This window comes from Myotis daubentonii, chromosome 1 (genome assembly GCF_963259705.1).
Source record: "Myotis daubentonii chromosome 1, mMyoDau2.1, whole genome shotgun sequence".
NCBI classification, from domain to species: domain Eukaryota; kingdom Metazoa; phylum Chordata; class Mammalia; order Chiroptera; family Vespertilionidae; genus Myotis; species Myotis daubentonii.
The window spans coordinates 108277103-108294481 of record NC_081840.1 but is presented as its reverse complement, the minus strand read 5'-3'; the positions used below and the strand labels follow the sequence as shown (position 1 = coordinate 108294481).

General features: G+C 45.4%; 1 protein-coding gene and 1 pseudogene across 2 annotated transcripts in view; one reads left to right on the top strand and one right to left on the bottom strand.

The window, feature by feature from the left end:
• The window catches only part of PTPN9 (protein tyrosine phosphatase non-receptor type 9), a 202965-nt gene that overhangs the window by 136702 nt on the left and 48884 nt on the right, over positions 1 to 17379 (bottom strand). The window lies entirely within an intron of this gene.
• Positions 14611 to 15643, top strand: LOC132211790 (small ribosomal subunit protein uS2-like; annotated as a pseudogene).

Sequence of the window (17379 nt, the reverse complement as noted above, 5' to 3'; positions counted from 1 at the left end):
AATTCACCATAGCTAAGATCTGGAAACAGCCTAAGTGCCCATTAGTAGATGAATGGATTAGAAAACTGTGGTACATCTACACGATGAAATACTATGCTGCGGCTCTTTGGCCCCTTGAGTGTGGCTCTTCCACAAATTACCGACTTCTGTGCATGGGCCACGAAGTTTCAATCGCACTGTACATGCATGCCCGCACGTGATATTTTGTGGAAGACCCACACTCAAGGGGCCAAAGAGCCACATGTGGCTCACGAGCCACAGTTTGCCAACCACTGTCCTAGCAGATCACTGGTCCTGTTCCCCTAGCAGAGAAATGGTCATGGCGGGGAGGGGAGGTTGTTTTTGTTGTTTTTGTCATGCGATTTGAACCCCTGATCTTTCATATCGCTGGTCATGTGGTTTAGACCCCCTGACCTTTTCTTCCCTAAAGATAAGATCTAGCTGAGTCTCAGTTGTATTTCAGGCCCAGAAAAGCAGCAAAAGCAGTTCAGTGACGCATGGTTGCCTCAGGACCAGCTGCATTGACTAATGACCTCTGCCCTGGCACCAACTAATAGTGGAGACCATGACCATAAAAGAGCATGCCTGGAAAGCTGATGGATATTCTATGGAGACCCGTCCCTGAGACCTCCCTTAAGATTTCCACCTGCAAGAGAGAGATAAATATGCTCAAGATAAAGGATCCAGAGAGTGCTCTGCCCCTGGGAGCATACCCAAGCCATTCCCTTCTCCCTGCTTTCCTCTAAGGGACACCAAAAGACTTACCACCAGGGGAGCAATGGGAGTGGCAGCTTGTCCCAGGCTAATCCCCTGAACCTGTCTCTGAGTGATACCATTATAATAATCTGGTCATTATTTAACAGGAAAGGAGTAAAGGGAAGACTAGATAATATACACATGCCATTTATACAGCTTTGCTAATTTAACACTCTCCAAGAATGTTCCCTGCTGATCGATGGGGGATGGGACTGGACAAAGGCAGTTTGGACACATGCCCAATAAGGTCTGAGTTACATTTATTTGGAAAATCAGAGAGGTAGAAGAGGTATAAGTGAGTGAGAAGGTGCTTATCTGCTGGTCATATCTGTGAACAAATTAATGGCCAGAAAAGGTGTGGCTACTACAAGGGTGAGAAACCTGAATTTTTTTATTTTTAAATATATTTTACTAGAGGCCAGTGCACAAGAATTTGTGCACTGGGGGAAAGGGGGGGGTCCCTTAGCCTGGCCTGTGCCCTCTCGCAGTCTGGTACCCCTTGGGAGATAACGACCTGCTGGCTTAGGCCTGCTCCCGGGTGGCAGAGGGCAGGCCCAATCCCTAGGTGCAGCCCCTGGTCGGGCTCAGACCAGGGCCGATTGGGGAGTTGGGGCGCCGCCCCCTGTCATGCACAGAGCAGGGCGGATCGGGAGGTTGTGATGCCACCCTCAGTCACGCTCAGGGTAGGGCTGATTGGGGGGTTGGGGCACCGCCCCCTGTCACACTCAAGGCAGGGTCGATGGGGAGGTTGCGGCGCCACCCCGTCACACACCGAGCAGGGCCAATGAGGGGATTGGGGCGCTGCCCCCTGTCACACACAGAGCAGGGCGGACAAGGGGGTTGGGGTGCCACTCCCTGTCACACTCAGGGCAGGGCCGATGGGGAGGTTATGGCTCTACCCCATCATACACAGAGCAGGGCCCATGGGGGGCGGTTGGGGCATCGCCTTCTATCACCCACAGAGCAGGGCCGATCATGGGGTTGGGGCGCCGCCACTGTCACACTCAGGGCAGGGCCAATGGGGAGGTTATGGCTCTACCCCGTCACACACAGAGCAGGGCCCGTGGGGGGGGGGGGGGGGTTGGGGCACCGCACCCTGTCACACACAGAGCAGGGCCAATAGGGAGGTTGTAGCCCCACCCCCTGTCACACACAGAGCCGCAGGGCGATCAGGGGGTTTGGGCACTGCCCCCTGTCACGCTGATCAGGGTGCCGGGAGGCCTCGCAGCTCCGCTGATCCCGGTGCTGGGAGGCATATTACCCTTTTACTATATAGGATAGAGGCCTGGTGCACGTGTGGGGGCCAGCTGGTTTGCCCTGAAGGGTGTCCTGGATCAGGGTGGGGGTCCCCACTGGGGTGCCTGGCCAGCCTGGGTGAGGGAATGATGGCTGTTTGCAGCTGGTCACACACCCTTCAGGGTGGGGGTCCCCACTGCGGTGCCTGGCCAGTGGGTGAGGGGCTGAGGGCTGTTTTCAGGCTAGCGGGTGATGGAAGCTCCCAACCGCTCCTTTTTTTCTTTTTCTTTTTATTCTGGGCCAGCTTTAGCTCTGAGGCTCCAGCTCTTAGGCCTCTGCTCCTGAAAGCAGGTATCTGGTTTGTTTCGGTTCTATAATCGAAACAATGTATAACTCCAGCTCTGAGATCCTGGCTCGCTGAAAGCAGGTTTCTGGGGTTTTGTTTAGCTTCTATATTTATTACAATGTTTCTTAAACTGCAAGCTCATAGGCCGGCAAGGCAGGCGGGAAACGTTGGTTTCCTCCGTCACTGAAGCAAGCAAGCTTCATGTTAGTTTCAAGCTGCCTGGCTGCTGGCCGCCATCTTGGCTGGCAGTTAATTTGCATATCGCCCTGATTAGCCAATGGGAAGGGTGGCGGTCGTACGCCAATTACCATGTTTCTCTTTTATTAGATAGGATTGATTTTTAGAGAGAAAAGAAAGGAGAGGGACAGAGAGATAGAAACATCGATGAGAGAGGAACATCATCAATCGGCTGCCTCCTGCACGCCCCCCAGTAGGGATAATGTGGCAATCCAGGCATGTGCCCTGATGGGGAATTGAACCAGCAACTCTTGGTTCCTGGGTGGAGGCTCAACCACTGTACCACACTTGCTGGGCCTGAATTTCTTGTTTATTAATCTTCATCTGAGGATATTTTTTTACCATTGATTTTTATTTTACTTATTTATCTATCTATTTAAAATATGTTTTATTGCCGAAACCGGTTTGGCTCAGTGGATAGAGCGTCGGCCTGTGGACTGAAGGGTCCCGGGTTCGATTCCGGTCAAGGGCATGTACCTGGGTTGTGAGCACATCCCCAGTGGAAGATGTGCAGGAGGCAGCAGATCGATGTTTCTCTCTCATCGATGTTTCTAACTCTCTATCCCTCTCCCTTCCTCTCTGTAAAAAAATCAATACAATATATTTAAAAATATATATATGTTTTATTGATTTTCTTTTTTTTTACAGAGAGGAATGGAGAGGGATAGAGAGTTAGAAACATCGATGAGAGAGAAACGTCAATTAGCTGCCTCCTGTACACCCCCCACCAGGAATGTGCCTGCAACCAAGGTACATGCCCTTGATGGGAATCGAATCTGGGACCCTTCAGTCCACAGGCCGACGCTCTATCCACCGAGCCAAACCAGTCAGGGTTTGTTTGTTTTTTAATAAAATTTTGCCTGGCTGGCATGGCTCACTGGTTGAGCATTGACCTATGAACCAGGAGGTCATGGTTCAATTCCCAGTCATGACCATGCCAGAGTTGCAGGCTCAATCTCAAGTGTGGGGGATACAGGAGGCAGCCAATCAATGATTCTCTCTCTCATTATTGATGTTTCTCTCTATCCCTCCCCCTTCCTCTCTGAAATAATAAAAATGTTCATAAGTCGATGCTCAACCACTGAGCCACGTTGGCCTGACATTTTACATTGATTTTTAAGGAGCGTAGAAAGAAGGCGGAGAGACAGAGAGAAACATCAATGTGAGAAACACATCCATTGGTTGCCTCCCACATGCACCGAGGCCAGGGATCAAACCTGCAACAAGGGTACATGCCCTTGACCAGAACTGAACCTGAGACCCTTCAGTCCTTGGGCCGATGCTCTAACCACTGAGCAACTGGCGAGAGTCAGAAACCTGAATATGTAAACTCCTAAACAAAGGAGCATGCTCTCTTGGCTCTTGGCTTGCTAGCTTGCTGTTTGTGCCTGACTTCACTTGCAGGGGGTGCATTCGCCCATGTAGCCCACAGTCATGTGGACTCCACACAGTGAACTAATGGACTTTAATAAGCTTGATGCTGGACTGGACCCTGGGTGAACATGAAACAGAAGCTCTGGACACTGGCTTTGCTTTTGGCTTTGCTGTACCTCTTTCAGGACTGGCTTAAGGGGCGCGCAACTTTACAACACAAGAAATGTAGCTACACACCATTCTCCCATGTGAGCCTTAGAAAATTCTTTCTCTGAAGCTATTGCCAGACCCACCCCACACCCACTAGAGTCAGGGAAATCGGACCCCCTGATTTCTCTGGTAACACAAAGCCCCCTTTCCTCTGACTTCTCAGTGAGCTAAAACAGCCTAGCCTAAGCTCTTGTTACTTCTTCTATGCACCTTCCTTATTTCACTGTCCTAAGTATATTTTTGCTGCAGCCAAAATATTCTTACTTACTTTGCTACACTTTGTCTCTTGATTGAAATCTTTCCTTCAAGAAGCCAAGAACCAAGGTCTCCTCATCTCACCGGTAACACTTCTACAAATTACTTCTTCTACCTCTGTGATTTTCCAAATAAATGTTCCCTTATAGTTGGAGTCTTGGCTCTGAATTCTTTCCTAGTCAGAACTCAAATGCTGAGTTTGCTGAACCCAAGTCCTGTCTGACCCCATTGGTCTAACACCTGGTGCTGTTCCCACCACTCAGAACACAACCTTCTCAACAGAAACTGAAAACACATTGAATAAAATTCAACATCTGTCTTCCTTAAAAAATTAGAAACTAGGCCCTAACCGGTTTGGCTCAGTGGATAGAGCGTCGGCCTGCGGACTGAAAGGTCCCAGGTTCAATTCCGGTCAAGGGCATGTACCTTGGTTGCGGGCACATCCCCAGTAAGGGGTGTGCAGGAGGCAGCTGATCGATGTTTCTCTCTCATCGATGTTTCTAACTCTCTGTCCCTCTCCCTTCCTCTCTGTAAAAAATCAATAAAATATATTTTTTTTAAAAATTAGAAACCAGGAATAGAAGGAACTGCCTTATGATAAGGATTATCTAATAGAAACATAAGCAAGCAACCCTCTTACTAAATGGTGAAACACTAAGGTTTCTTTTTTTTTTAATAAGAGAAAATTTATTTAGAAAGTCACAGAGGCCGGAACCGGTTTGGCTCAGTGGATAGAGCGTCTGCCTGCGGACTGAAAGGTCCCAGGTTCGATTCCGGTCAAGGGCATGTACCTGGGTTGCGGGCACATCCCCAGTGGGAGGTGTGCAGGAGGCAGCTGATCGATGCTTCTCTCTCATTGATGTTTCTAACTCTCTATCTCTCTCCCTTCCTCTCTGTAAAAACAAAAAAAAAAAAAAAAAAAGAAAGTCACAGAGGTAGTAGAAGAAATGGGCTCAGAAAACAAGTTCTAGAGGCAGAAGAAGGGGCCCTTGGAGCTTTAAGAGAGTGAAGAGTAAAGATAACATACTTGGGAAGGTGGGAGGGAGGGAAAAGGTGCCAGCATGCTCCAATGGCAAAATATTAGAAATAGCCTAAATAACCAAAAACATATAGGGAAATTTAAAAAGCTATGAATGTGCATATAATGGACCACTGTGAAGCCATCAAAGTATATCACAATTTTCTGTTAAAAAAAGCAACAATAAAAAACTGTAAGGCATCCCAAACATAACAATCTATAAAGCAATGAACCTTTTATTTTTAATTTATTGATTTTAGAGAGTGAGAGAAAAGGGGCCTTGAGAGAGAGACAGACAGAGAAAGAGACAGACATCCGTTTGTCCTACTTATTTATGCATTCACTGGTTAATTCTTGCATATGCCCTGACCAGGGACTGAATCCACAACTTTGGTACATCAGGATGATGCCCTAACCAATTGAGGTACCCAGCCAGGGCAAATCTTTTATTCTTTTGTTTGCATGTTTTCCATTACTTTTCTTCTAGAAAAAAAAATGAAATGAAAAAAATATATATGAATTTCAAATTAAATCCAAAATAGTTCTATTTGCTTAATTAAATCACTATCAATATTACTGAAATTATAGTATAATTATTACTGCCACTAAAAACTTCCTAAAAATGAGGGGAAATAAGTCTTCCAATGGGCAGCCCCCTAAATTTCTAACCCCAGACAAAAAAGTTGGAAAGGAATACCAAATCTGGGCAGCTGTTTCTAACTGTAAATGATTCTCATTTTTAAAAATTACACATTTTTAAAAAATTTTTTTATTGATTTCAGAAAGGAAGGGAGAAGGAGAGATAGACCGAAACATCAATGATGAGAGAGAATCATCGATCAGCTGATTCCTGCACGCCCCAACTGGGGACCAAGCCCACAACCCGGGCATATGCCCTTGACCGCAATCGAACCCAGGACTCCCTTCAGTTCGCAGGCCGATGCTCTATCCACTGAGCCAAACCAGCTAGGGAAAATTGGTTCTCATTTTAAAGGAAATAACTGACTTAATCAATTATTTTTACTAAAGAAAGAACTTTTTTTTCCCCATAAAGACCACAGATCCACAGATTAACTAACCAAATAAAAAACTGTCGCCCTAGCCAGTTTGCTCAGTGATTAGAGCATGGGCCCAAGGACTGAAGGGTCTCGGGTTCAATTCCCGGTCAAGGGCACATACCTCGGTTGCAGGTTCCCCAACGCCAGTAGGGGTGCATGCAGGAGGCAACCATTGATGTCTCTCTCTCTCTCTCTTTCCTCCCTCCCTTCCACTCTCTCTAGAAATCAATGGAAAAAATATCCTCAGGGGAGGATTCAAAACAAAACAAAACTGAACATTTCAGTGATTTATCATTTGCATTCCTAGTCTACCTCTAGCTGGGGCCAGTTCCTGGATCATTCTTACAGCAGCTGAAAATAAACACAGGAAGACAGTGGTCGTTAAGTTCAGGATTGCTTCACTTCGTTTTTTATAAATAATTTACAGTATACCTAAGTCTAATTGATTCCTATTCACATTTCTTCATTGTCTCCAATTATCTGCTCTATTTCCATGGACCAAACTTTTTAAAAAATTAGTTTTACTTTCTTTTTTTTGTTTATTTTGTTTTTGTTAATCCTCACCTGAGGATATTTCCTCAATTGTTTTTAGAGTGGAAAGGAGAAAAGAAGGGGGAAAGAGAGAGAGAAACATTGATATGAGAGAGACACATCGATTTAGTTGCCTCCCTCGCATCCCAACCCAGCTGGGGAACAAACCTGCAATCCAGGTACATGCCCTTGACCAGGAATTGAATCCAAGACCCCTTAGTGCATGAGGCGATGCTGTAATCACTGAACTTCATCGGCCAGGGCTACTTTTATTTGGTTTTGATTTCTAAAGCTTTCCTTCAAAAAGTCAAATAAACTATAGGGTATTTTAATATCTCTAAAATTTTTCCTGATTCCCTGTGCAGGGCTTAGCTATAAGAAACTTTATGTTCCACACTTCCTAATAAATAAAACATGACATACAATTCTTAAGTCCATATATTCATATTCATAAGACAACTCTGCCATTCCCTCATGTCAATGTTAAGAAATGTTCAAACCTAAAGAGAATTGTTGTGGGTTTATTTGAACCAAACTGTCGACAAATACTGGGAAGCAGAATCTCAACGAATTGAGATAATGTTCCAGAGAATGGCTGTTTTGCACCTTATTTTATACATGTTAATCAAAAAAGCAGATGCAAGTGGGTTACATGAAATCCACTGGTGAGAGATTAGGGAAGTGGGAGAAAGCAAAGTGGGGAAACCTCCAGGATTGGATGAAAAGTAAAATGATAGGTACATCATTTATATAAGTGGGTACAGGACAGTTAACAGTCAACAATTAACTCAATAACAATGAGGAAATTTGTGGTCTCCACAGAGCAGTGCCTGTGTTTTGAGGGGTCCAGAAAAAGGAAAATTACGTTGACATTCCAAGATACGTTATTGTAGATGCAAAAAGACAATAAACAGGCTCAGTCAAGGCAAAAATTGACCTTTGTCAGGGAAGATGCTGGCCTAGGACATGACTGCCTGCCATAAACTGCTTTTAGTTAAAAAGTTTTAATTTCAGACTATCCTTTGTGGTTATTTAAGGTGTCTGAGTTTGCAAGGCCTCCATGCAGGCCTTCTCTGAGCTTGTGAGGTTAGCATGTGGCCTCTTCATCCACACGTATTAAGTCTACATTACCAATACACTAAATAACAAGTCCATTCAGCGAGGACACAGTAAATGTAATTTGGTTATGAAAGATAAATCATTATTAGGATTACTACCCCTCCAGCGAGGACATAGTAAATGTAATTTACTTACGAAAGATAAATCATTATTAGGATTACTACCCCTTCCTGTCACATGAGGTTACAGAGAGAAGACTACCATTTATGAACCAAGAAGTCCTGACTAGATACTAAATCTACCAGAGCCTTGATTTTGAACTTGCCAGCCTCCAGACTCTGAGAAATAAATTTTTGTTGTTTATAAGCCATCTAGTATTTCATTATAGCAGGACTAAGACATCTTCCCTCACCATTCTTTCTAAAGTAGCTACCTAGGCCTGGCCCATGTTGCTCAGTTGATTTACCGTCTTCCAGTGAACACAAATGTCGCTGATTCAATTCCAATCAACCCAAGTTGCAGATCCCATTCCCAGTTCCAGTGTTTCTTTCTCACAACAATGTTTCTCTCTCCCTCTCCCTCCTCTCTCTCTAAAATCCATTAAGCAATATTTTTCAAACTTAGCCCTGGTCGGTGTGCTCAGTGGTTAGAGTGTCGGCCTACACTCCACAGGATCTCAGGTTCAATTCCCGGTCACAGGCACATACTGGGTTGCAGGTTCCTTCCACAACCGGTCGGGGCACATGGAAGGCAACCAATCGATGTATCACTGCCACATCCATGTTTCTCTCTCTCTTCTCTCTCTCTCTCTCTCTCTCTCTCTCCCTCTCTCTCTCTCCCTCTCTCCTCCCCTCCCTTCTACTCTCTCTAAGAGTCAATGGAAAATATTTCCTCACTCCTCTGGCGAGGATTTAAAAAAAATTTTTGCTAAGGCAAAAATAAAGGCCAGATAACCATGAAGAAAAGCCTAACACCATCCTCCTGATGAGACCAAATGGGAATGGTTCTGAAATTCCAGACTCTTCCATCCATTACATCTATGTGGACAAAAGGGACCACATGCTAACCTGACTAGCTCAGGGGAAGGCCCGAGTGACAGCCTTGAAAACTCTGAGACCAAAAATAACCACAAAGGATGGTCTGAAATTAAACCATTTTTAAGTAAAAAAGTTTATGGTGGGTAGAAATTTTCCTAGACCAGTATCTTCCCTGACAATGGTCAATATTTACGGTAACTGAGCCTGTCTATTATCTTTTTGCATCTACAATAACATATCATTGGAATATCAAAGTAATTTTACTTTTTCTAGACCCCTCAAAGCACAGTCACTGTTCTGTAGAGACCACAAGTCTCCTCATTGTTATGTTAACTCCCCTGCACCCACCTAAGTAAAAGAAGCTTGTGTCCATCATTTTACTTTTAAAAAATATATATATATTATTGATTTTTTTTACAGAGAGGAATGGAAAGGGATAGAGAGCCAGAAACATCGAAAAGATAGAAACATCAATTCAGCTGCCTCCTGCACACTGCCTCACGGGAATGTGCCCGCAACCAAGGTACATGCCCCTGACCGGAATCGAACCTGGGACCCCTCAGTCCACAGGCTGACGCTCTACCCACTGAGCAAACCAGTCAGGGCCATCATTTTACTTTTTTTTTTTTTTTAATTAAATGTTCATTGTTCAGATTATTAGTTGTTCCTCTTTTTCCCCCCATAGCTCCCCTCTACCCGGTTCCCACCCCACCCTTTGCCCTTACCCCACCACCCACTGTCCTCATCCATAGGTGTACGATTTCTGTCCAGTTTCTTCCCGAACCCCCCGGAGAATACTCAGTCCTTTCCCCCCTGAGAATAGTAAGTCCACTCCCTTTCTATGCCCCTGATTCTATTATATTCACCAGTTTATTCTGTTCATCAGATTATTTATTCACTTGACTTTTAGATTCACTTGTTGATAGATGTGTATTTGCTGTTCATAATTTGTATCTTTACCTTTTTCTTCTTCTTCCTCTTCTTAAAAGATACCTTTCAGCATTTCATATAATCCTGGTTTGGTGGTGATGAACTCCTTTAGCTTTTTCTTACCTCCTTAGCTCTTTATCTGACCTTCAATTCTGAATAAAGTAATCTTGGTTGTAGGTTCTTGCTATTCATCACCTTGAATATTCTTGCCACTCCCTTCTGGCCTGTATAGCTTCTGTTGAGAAATCAGCTGACAGTCATATAGGTACTCCCTTGTAGGTAACACTGCTTTTCTCTTGCCACTTTTAAGATTCTCACTTTGTCTTTTGCTCTTGGCATTTTAATTATGATGTGTCTTGGTGTGGTCCTCTTTGGATTCCTTTTGGTTGGGGTTCTCTGCGCTTCCTGGACTAGTAAGTCTATTTCTTTCACCAGATAGGGGAAGTTTTCTGTCATTATTTCTTCAAATAGGTTTTCAATATCTTGCTCTCTCATATCCTTCTGGTACCCCCATAATTCGGATGTTGGTACACTTGAAGTTGTCCCAGAGGCTCCTTACACTATCTTCATATTTTTGGATTCTTTTTTCTTTTTGTTTTTCCGGTTGGGTGTTTTTTGCTTCTTTGTATTTCAAATCTTTGACTTGATTCTTGCGATCCTCTAATTTGCTGTTGGAACTTTTATAATATTCTTTATTTCAGTCAGTGTATGCTTGATTTCTAGTTGGTCCTTTTTCATATCCTCGAGGGTCTCACTAGATTTCTTGAGGGTCTCACTACATTTATCGGCGGTTTCCAGAAAATTCTTGAAAAACCTTATAAGTGTGGTTTTGAACTCTATATCCAGTAGTTTGCTTTCCTCCATTTCTGTCATTTGTGACCTGTTTCTTTGTCTCCACATTTTTTATGCTTACCTGTGTTGATAGAGTGGCTTTGTGTGCTAGGTGTCCTATAGGGCCCAGTGGCTCAGCCTCCCCAATTACCTGAGGTGGACACTCTTGTTGCACCCCCTTGTGGGCTTTGTGCACAGTCTTGTTGTAGTTAAGCCTTGATTGTTGTAGGTATCACTGGGAGGAATTGACCTCCAGGCCAATTGTCTGTGAGAATCAGCTGTGTCTACAGTGGGAGAATGTCTGTGCTGGAGACACCCTTCTGGGGCAAGACTTGCTTCAGTGGGGCTTTGGTGCTCACTGAGTCTGCCTCCTGAGTGTGTCCCTTATGGATCTGAGGAGTTGTAATCTGGATGGTCCCACTCTGACCAGTGGGTACACTGGCACTTGGATCTCTAAGGAGGTGCTAATTTAGCCTCTGCCTGAGGCTACCTAGCAGGAGCTATGGAGAGGTCTGCTGATTCCTCTTCTTTGTTTGGGGTTTGGAGGTGCCCAGATGAGGCCCAGCTGTAAAGCAATGCAAGCTGCTGTGGAGCCTTGGGCCTTCTTTTGGATGTTCTGGGTTTCTCTGATCCAGCTGCAGCTTGTTAGGTAATTTTAGATTGCAAAGGGCCAGACCATTCATATGCAAAAGCCTCTGCACACAGCTTGGGTGGGGCGGGGTCTCAGGGGATCAACAGGGCAGACCAAGCAGCTATGGCTGCTCCTCAGTCCTGCCCTAAGAGGCCCCGGGTCTCAGTGTCCCTTGGGAATTGCTGCAAGCCCCTCTGAGAGAAAGCCACCCTCAAGTTCCGACCGATGCCAAACAGTCCAGTTTCTCCCCGTATGAGTCTGAGTCCCCAGAGACTTGCCCGGAACTAGAGTTCAGAGCAGCCAGGAGCTTGAGACTCCCTCTCGATTGAAAAAGACAACCGCGTCCTCAGTTGCCAGCCCTTTCCACATGCGCCTCCATACCTCTGCACTTTACTTCCGCACCTCCTCTGAGTCTCAGTGTGTTTTTCTCTTTCCTTCTAGTTGTAGAATTTCCACTCAGCCAGCCTTCCTGTGGTTCTGGATGATGTCCGTTTTGTCTTTTAGTTGTATTTTTGAAGTGGTTGTGCGAGGCAGCAATTTCCAGTGTTTACCTATGCCGCCATCTTGTTTTCTGTCCATCATTTTACTTTTTATTCAAACCCAGAAGCTTCCCACTTTGCTTTCCCCCACCTCCCTAAACTCTCACCAATGGATTTCATGTAACCCACCTACGTCTCCTCTTTTGGTTGTAATGCATAAAACAAGGTGCAAAATGCCATTCTCCTTGGCATCATCTCAATCCATTGTTGAGATTCTGCTTCTGGGCATTTGTCAACAGTCTGGCTCAAATAAACTCACAAAAACTCTTCACAGGTTTGAATGTTTCCTGCATTAACATCAAGCATTGTGCAAAAACCAAAATGAATAAAAAGCTGTTATTAAAGGATTAACATCACAATGGGAACTGAACAGTAGGAAATCCAAAGTAGGGCTGACCAAATGAAGCTTCCCTTATGAGTCCAACATAGCTCAACACTAAAGGGCCAGTGTTAACTGAGCTATTAAACATGAAAAGCTCCTCAGAGTTAATGACTTCCTACCTGCAGAAGTGAAGGCTAGGGTTTATCAGCACTCCACCAGCTAAATGTGAAAGCCCCAGACCAGAAATAGCCAGTCTCCAATACCTGTCCAACAAAAAATGTTCTATTCCTTTTAAAATGCTATTTCTGTTTCCCCTGACTCCTGGTTTCCTTCCATATGTAAGAGAGCATTGGTCACATATAACAGTAAAGAAGGCAATTCAATCCATTCACTTGTTAGAGCAAGACTTTGACCCTCCCAGTTCACATAGGCCAAAGAGTGTGGTCCAGCAAGAAATAATAATAGTAGCAACCATTTGCGAAGCATTTAACATGTACCAATGAAGGAACTATACATACATCATACTCTTCAGCCTTGGCAAGCAAAGTATCATTAACCACATAAATCAAAGCACACAGAACCCAATACACAGGTTGCCCAAGGTCACTCAACTAATAAATGGCAGACCTGCGGTTTCAAGGTTTGAACCCAAGTCTTTCCACTCCACTAAGTGATCTTGAGAAACATAAGACACATCTTAACAGATGAATGGCAAGAGGGAAAATATTTACCAGTTTATCTTCTGTACTTTTTAAAAAATATATTTTTATTGATTTTAGAGAGAGAGAGGATGGGAAAGGGAAAGAGAAACATCGATGTGAGAGCAAAACATCAATGGGCTGCCTCCTGTACACCGCCTACTGGGGATGGAGCCCCCAACCCAAGCATGTGTCCTAACCAGGAATCTAACCTGCGACCTTTTGGTGCACGGGACGACACTCAACCAACTGCGCAATACCGGCAGAAGTACTTCTGTACTTTTTTCAGTTTAAATAATGCAACTATATTATCTACTCAAAAAAATAAAGTATTGATTTCATAGTCATATATATATATATATGTATAAATAATAGGGATATCTGAACATAATGCTTTAAAAGTAGTACATATTGTAAACCACGCCACCAAATGATGTTTGTTGGTAGTCTTCATAACAGAGTCAGAGACCTTTACAAAGGGGTAAAGGGTAATAACTGTTTTTAGGAACCCCCAGCCCTAAAGAGCACATGCTCCCAGGCATTGCAGGAATTGTGTCACACTTGGTTTCCTGCTGGAGGCATTAGCCAATAGCATGTTTACTAAACTCACGCTAATATCTCTCCTCTCAGACTTCAAAACCACTCTCCAGCCCTAGCTTGTTTTGCTCATGGATAGAGTGTAGGCCTGCAGACTGAAGGGTTCTGGGTTGGATTCCAGTCAAGGGCACATGCCCAGGTTGCAGGCTTAATTCCCAGTAGGGGGCATGCAGGAGGCAGCTGATCAATGATTCTCTCTTATCATTGATGTTTCTATCTCTCCCCTCTCCCTTCCTCTCTGAAAGCAATAAAAATCAACACTAATAAAAGAGAAAAATGGTAATTGGCGTACGAGCTACCCTTTTCATTGGCTAATCAGGGCTATATGCAAATTAACTGCCAACTGAGATGGCAGTTAACTGCCAACAAGATGGCGGTTAATTTGCATATGTAGGCACAATGCAGGGAGGCGAAAGGGAAAGCAGGAAGAAGCCCCCTGCCACTGACAGTGATCGGAAACCCAGGGGGGAGCTAAGAGCTGGGGGGCAGGGCAAAGGCGGCCCTGGGGCCGCCTTTGCCCTGCCCCCCAGCCATGATCGGAGAATCAGGTGCCTTTGCCGCCCTGGCCAGTGATAGCAGGAAGTAGGGGTGGAGCCAGCGATGGGAGCTGGGCACGGTCGAAGCTGGCAGTCCCAGGAGCTAGGGGTCCCTTGCCTGGGCCTAAAGCGAAGCCCACGATCGTGGGGCCGCTGCAGCTGCGGGTCCCCGCTGCCCGGGCCGAACGCCTAGGCCAGAGGCGTCAGGCCTGGGCAAGGGGCCGATCCTGCGATTGGAGGGTGATGGGGGTCAACGCCTGAGGGCTCCCAGTATGTGAGAGGGGGCAGGCTGGGCTGAGGGATGCTCCCCCCCCCCCCCACACACACACCCAGTGCACGAATTTCGTGCACCGGGCCCCTAGTATTTTTATAAAAAATAAAAATCGCTTTCTGCACTACCCAGGGAGGGCTCCATATGGCATTTTTCTCGGTTCCCACGTAACTTAAAGGGAAACTTTTCACAATGTCCAGAGCCCTTGAAGTCCTGCAAATGAAGGAGGAGGATGACCTCAAGTAAGCAGGAGGAACCCACTTAGGTGGCACCAACCTTGACTTCCAAATGGAACAGTACATCTACAAAAGGAAAAGTGATGGCATCTACATCATCAATCTGAAGAGAACCTGGGAGAAGCTTCTGCTGGCGGCTTGTGCCATTGTTGCCATCGAAAACCCAGCTGACGTCTGTCATATCGTCCAGGAATACTGGCCAGCAAGCTGTGCTGACGTTTGCTGCTGCCACTGGAGCCACTCCTATTGCTGGCCGCTTCACTCCTGGAACCTTCACCAACCAGATGCAGGCAGCCTTCCGGGAGCCAAGACTTCTGGTGGTTACTGACCCCAGGGCTGACCAACAGCCTCTCACAGAGGCGTCTTACGTTAACCTGCCCACCATTGCTCTGTGTAACACAGACACTTCGCTGCGCTATGTGGACATCGCCATCCCTTGCAACAACAAGGGGGCTCACTCAGTGGGTCTGATGTGGTGGATGCTGGCCCGGGAAGTACTCCACATGCGTGGCACTATCTCCCGTGAACACCCGTGGGAAGCCATGCCTGATCTTTGCTTCTACAGAGATCCTGAAGAGATTGAAAAGGAAGAGCAGGCCGCTGCTGAAAAGGCTGTGACCAAGGAGGAATTTCAGGGTGAATGGACTGCTCCTGCTCCTGAGTTCACTGCTCCTCAGCCTGAGGTAAGAGACTGGTCTGAAGGCATGCAGGTGCCCTCTGTACCCATTCAGCAGTTTCCTACTGAAGACTGGAGGGCTCAGCCTGCCACTGAAGACTGGTCTGCAGCCCCCACTGCTCAGGCTACTGAATGGGTAGGAACAACCACTGAGTGGTCCTAAGCTGTTCTTCCACAAATTCTTAACAGAACGGAAATAAGGTTGATGGAAAATAAACAGTTTCTAAAAGTCGAAAAAATAAAATAAAATAAATAAAAATCACGTGCCATTCAATGTGTAAATAAATAAATAAATAAATAACCACTCTCCAGACAAAGGTTATCAAAGAGAATGAAGGCACTAGCCTCAGTGATTAGAGCATCCGCCCTTGGACTGAAGGGTTGTGGGTTCAATTCTGGTCACGGGCACTTACCTCGGTTGCAGGCTCAATCCCTGGCCCTGGTTGGGGCTGGTGCAGGAGGCAACCAATGGGTGTGTCTCTCACACATCCATGTTTCTCTCTGTGTCTCTCCCCTTCCTTTCCACTCTCTCTAAAAATCAATTGGGGGGGGGGGGGGGGGAATGAATTCCCAGAGACAAGGGAGGAAATAATTTAACAAGAAAATAAGGAAGTAAACATTTCTAAATTGTCATAGGAGAATATTCATGTCAAGAGGGTGAGAGGCAGAAAAATATAACACAGAATAGAAACAGAAGAAAAAAATACACACAGAGAAATGTGGAGGATAAACAGGAAGATCCTAACCATCAGCAAGAGCAAAGTCCTTCAGGTTCGAAGGAGACAAGGGGGAGTGGAGCAGGTAGTTGATTACTCTCCATAAGAACCTGAAGGTAGCTTGCCAACTGCTACCCATTCCAGCTGGTTAAATGAGGGTCAATCACACTACCAGAAGAAACTTGGAAAGTCTTCCTAGGGAGAAAAAAATCTAAAGGACTTGAAAAACTTGGGGGTGAGGGATGCCTTTAATAACAATATTGACCTCTTCTTCCAATTGATAGCTGAGACTTTAGAGAAGGGATGTGAATGGCTGTCAATAAACTGGAGTTGACTTGCCAGATCATGCTGGAACATTCCTCTTTCCCTTACTCCCAAACTGGACTTATTCCTAAATCACCCTATAGTGAAATCATCCTGGAAGTTTTTACTGCTTTCCAGCCAGGCACTCAGTATTATAAAAGTTTAGGTCTATCTGCTCCCATTAGACTATAAAATTAGGGAGATGCAGGAGCCAAGACTTCCATGCTCACAGCTGTATACTCAACACCAAGCACAGTGCCTGGTTGCAAGCATTCTGATGAATGTATGAATGACAATAGGCTCTCAGCCTGCTAAGAGTGCTATTCACAGGGAGTAGGAAGAACATGTTTGTCTGAATACTTGCCAATCTGATTGATTACAAGAGCTTAAAACTGAAAAAAGAGGAAGAGGAGAAAAATTCCTAGATAAAACTAGGAAACAATATCAGAAATGACATAAGAAAAAAAGAATGGGAGAGGTGACTATTAAGTCACAAAAGAAAATATCTGTCAGAGGAACCAAGATGGCAGCATAAGGTAAACACCTGTACGTGCTGCCTCTCACAACCACAACAAAACTACAACTAAAAGACAAAATGGCTATCCTTCAGAACCATGGGAAAGCTGGCTGAGTGCAAGTTCTACAACTAGAAGGAAAGAAAAAAGCACATTGAGACTGGGTAGGAGGTGCGGAGGCACGGAAGAGTGGAGGTACGGAGGCATGCGAAACGGGATGGCAACTGGGTGCGTTGTTTTTTTCAATTGGAAGGAAGATACAAGATCCCGACTGCTCTGAACTCCAGTGTCCAGCAAGACTCTGAGGACCCAGACTCCTACAGAGAGAAACTAGACTGTCTGGCATCAGGTCGGAAAGCAAGGGTGGCTTTCTCTCAGAGGTGCTCGCAGGGATCATTGTTACTGCTTGGGGGCACGGGATGTGGAGACGGCTGACTGGCAGCCATTGCTATTTGCTCCGC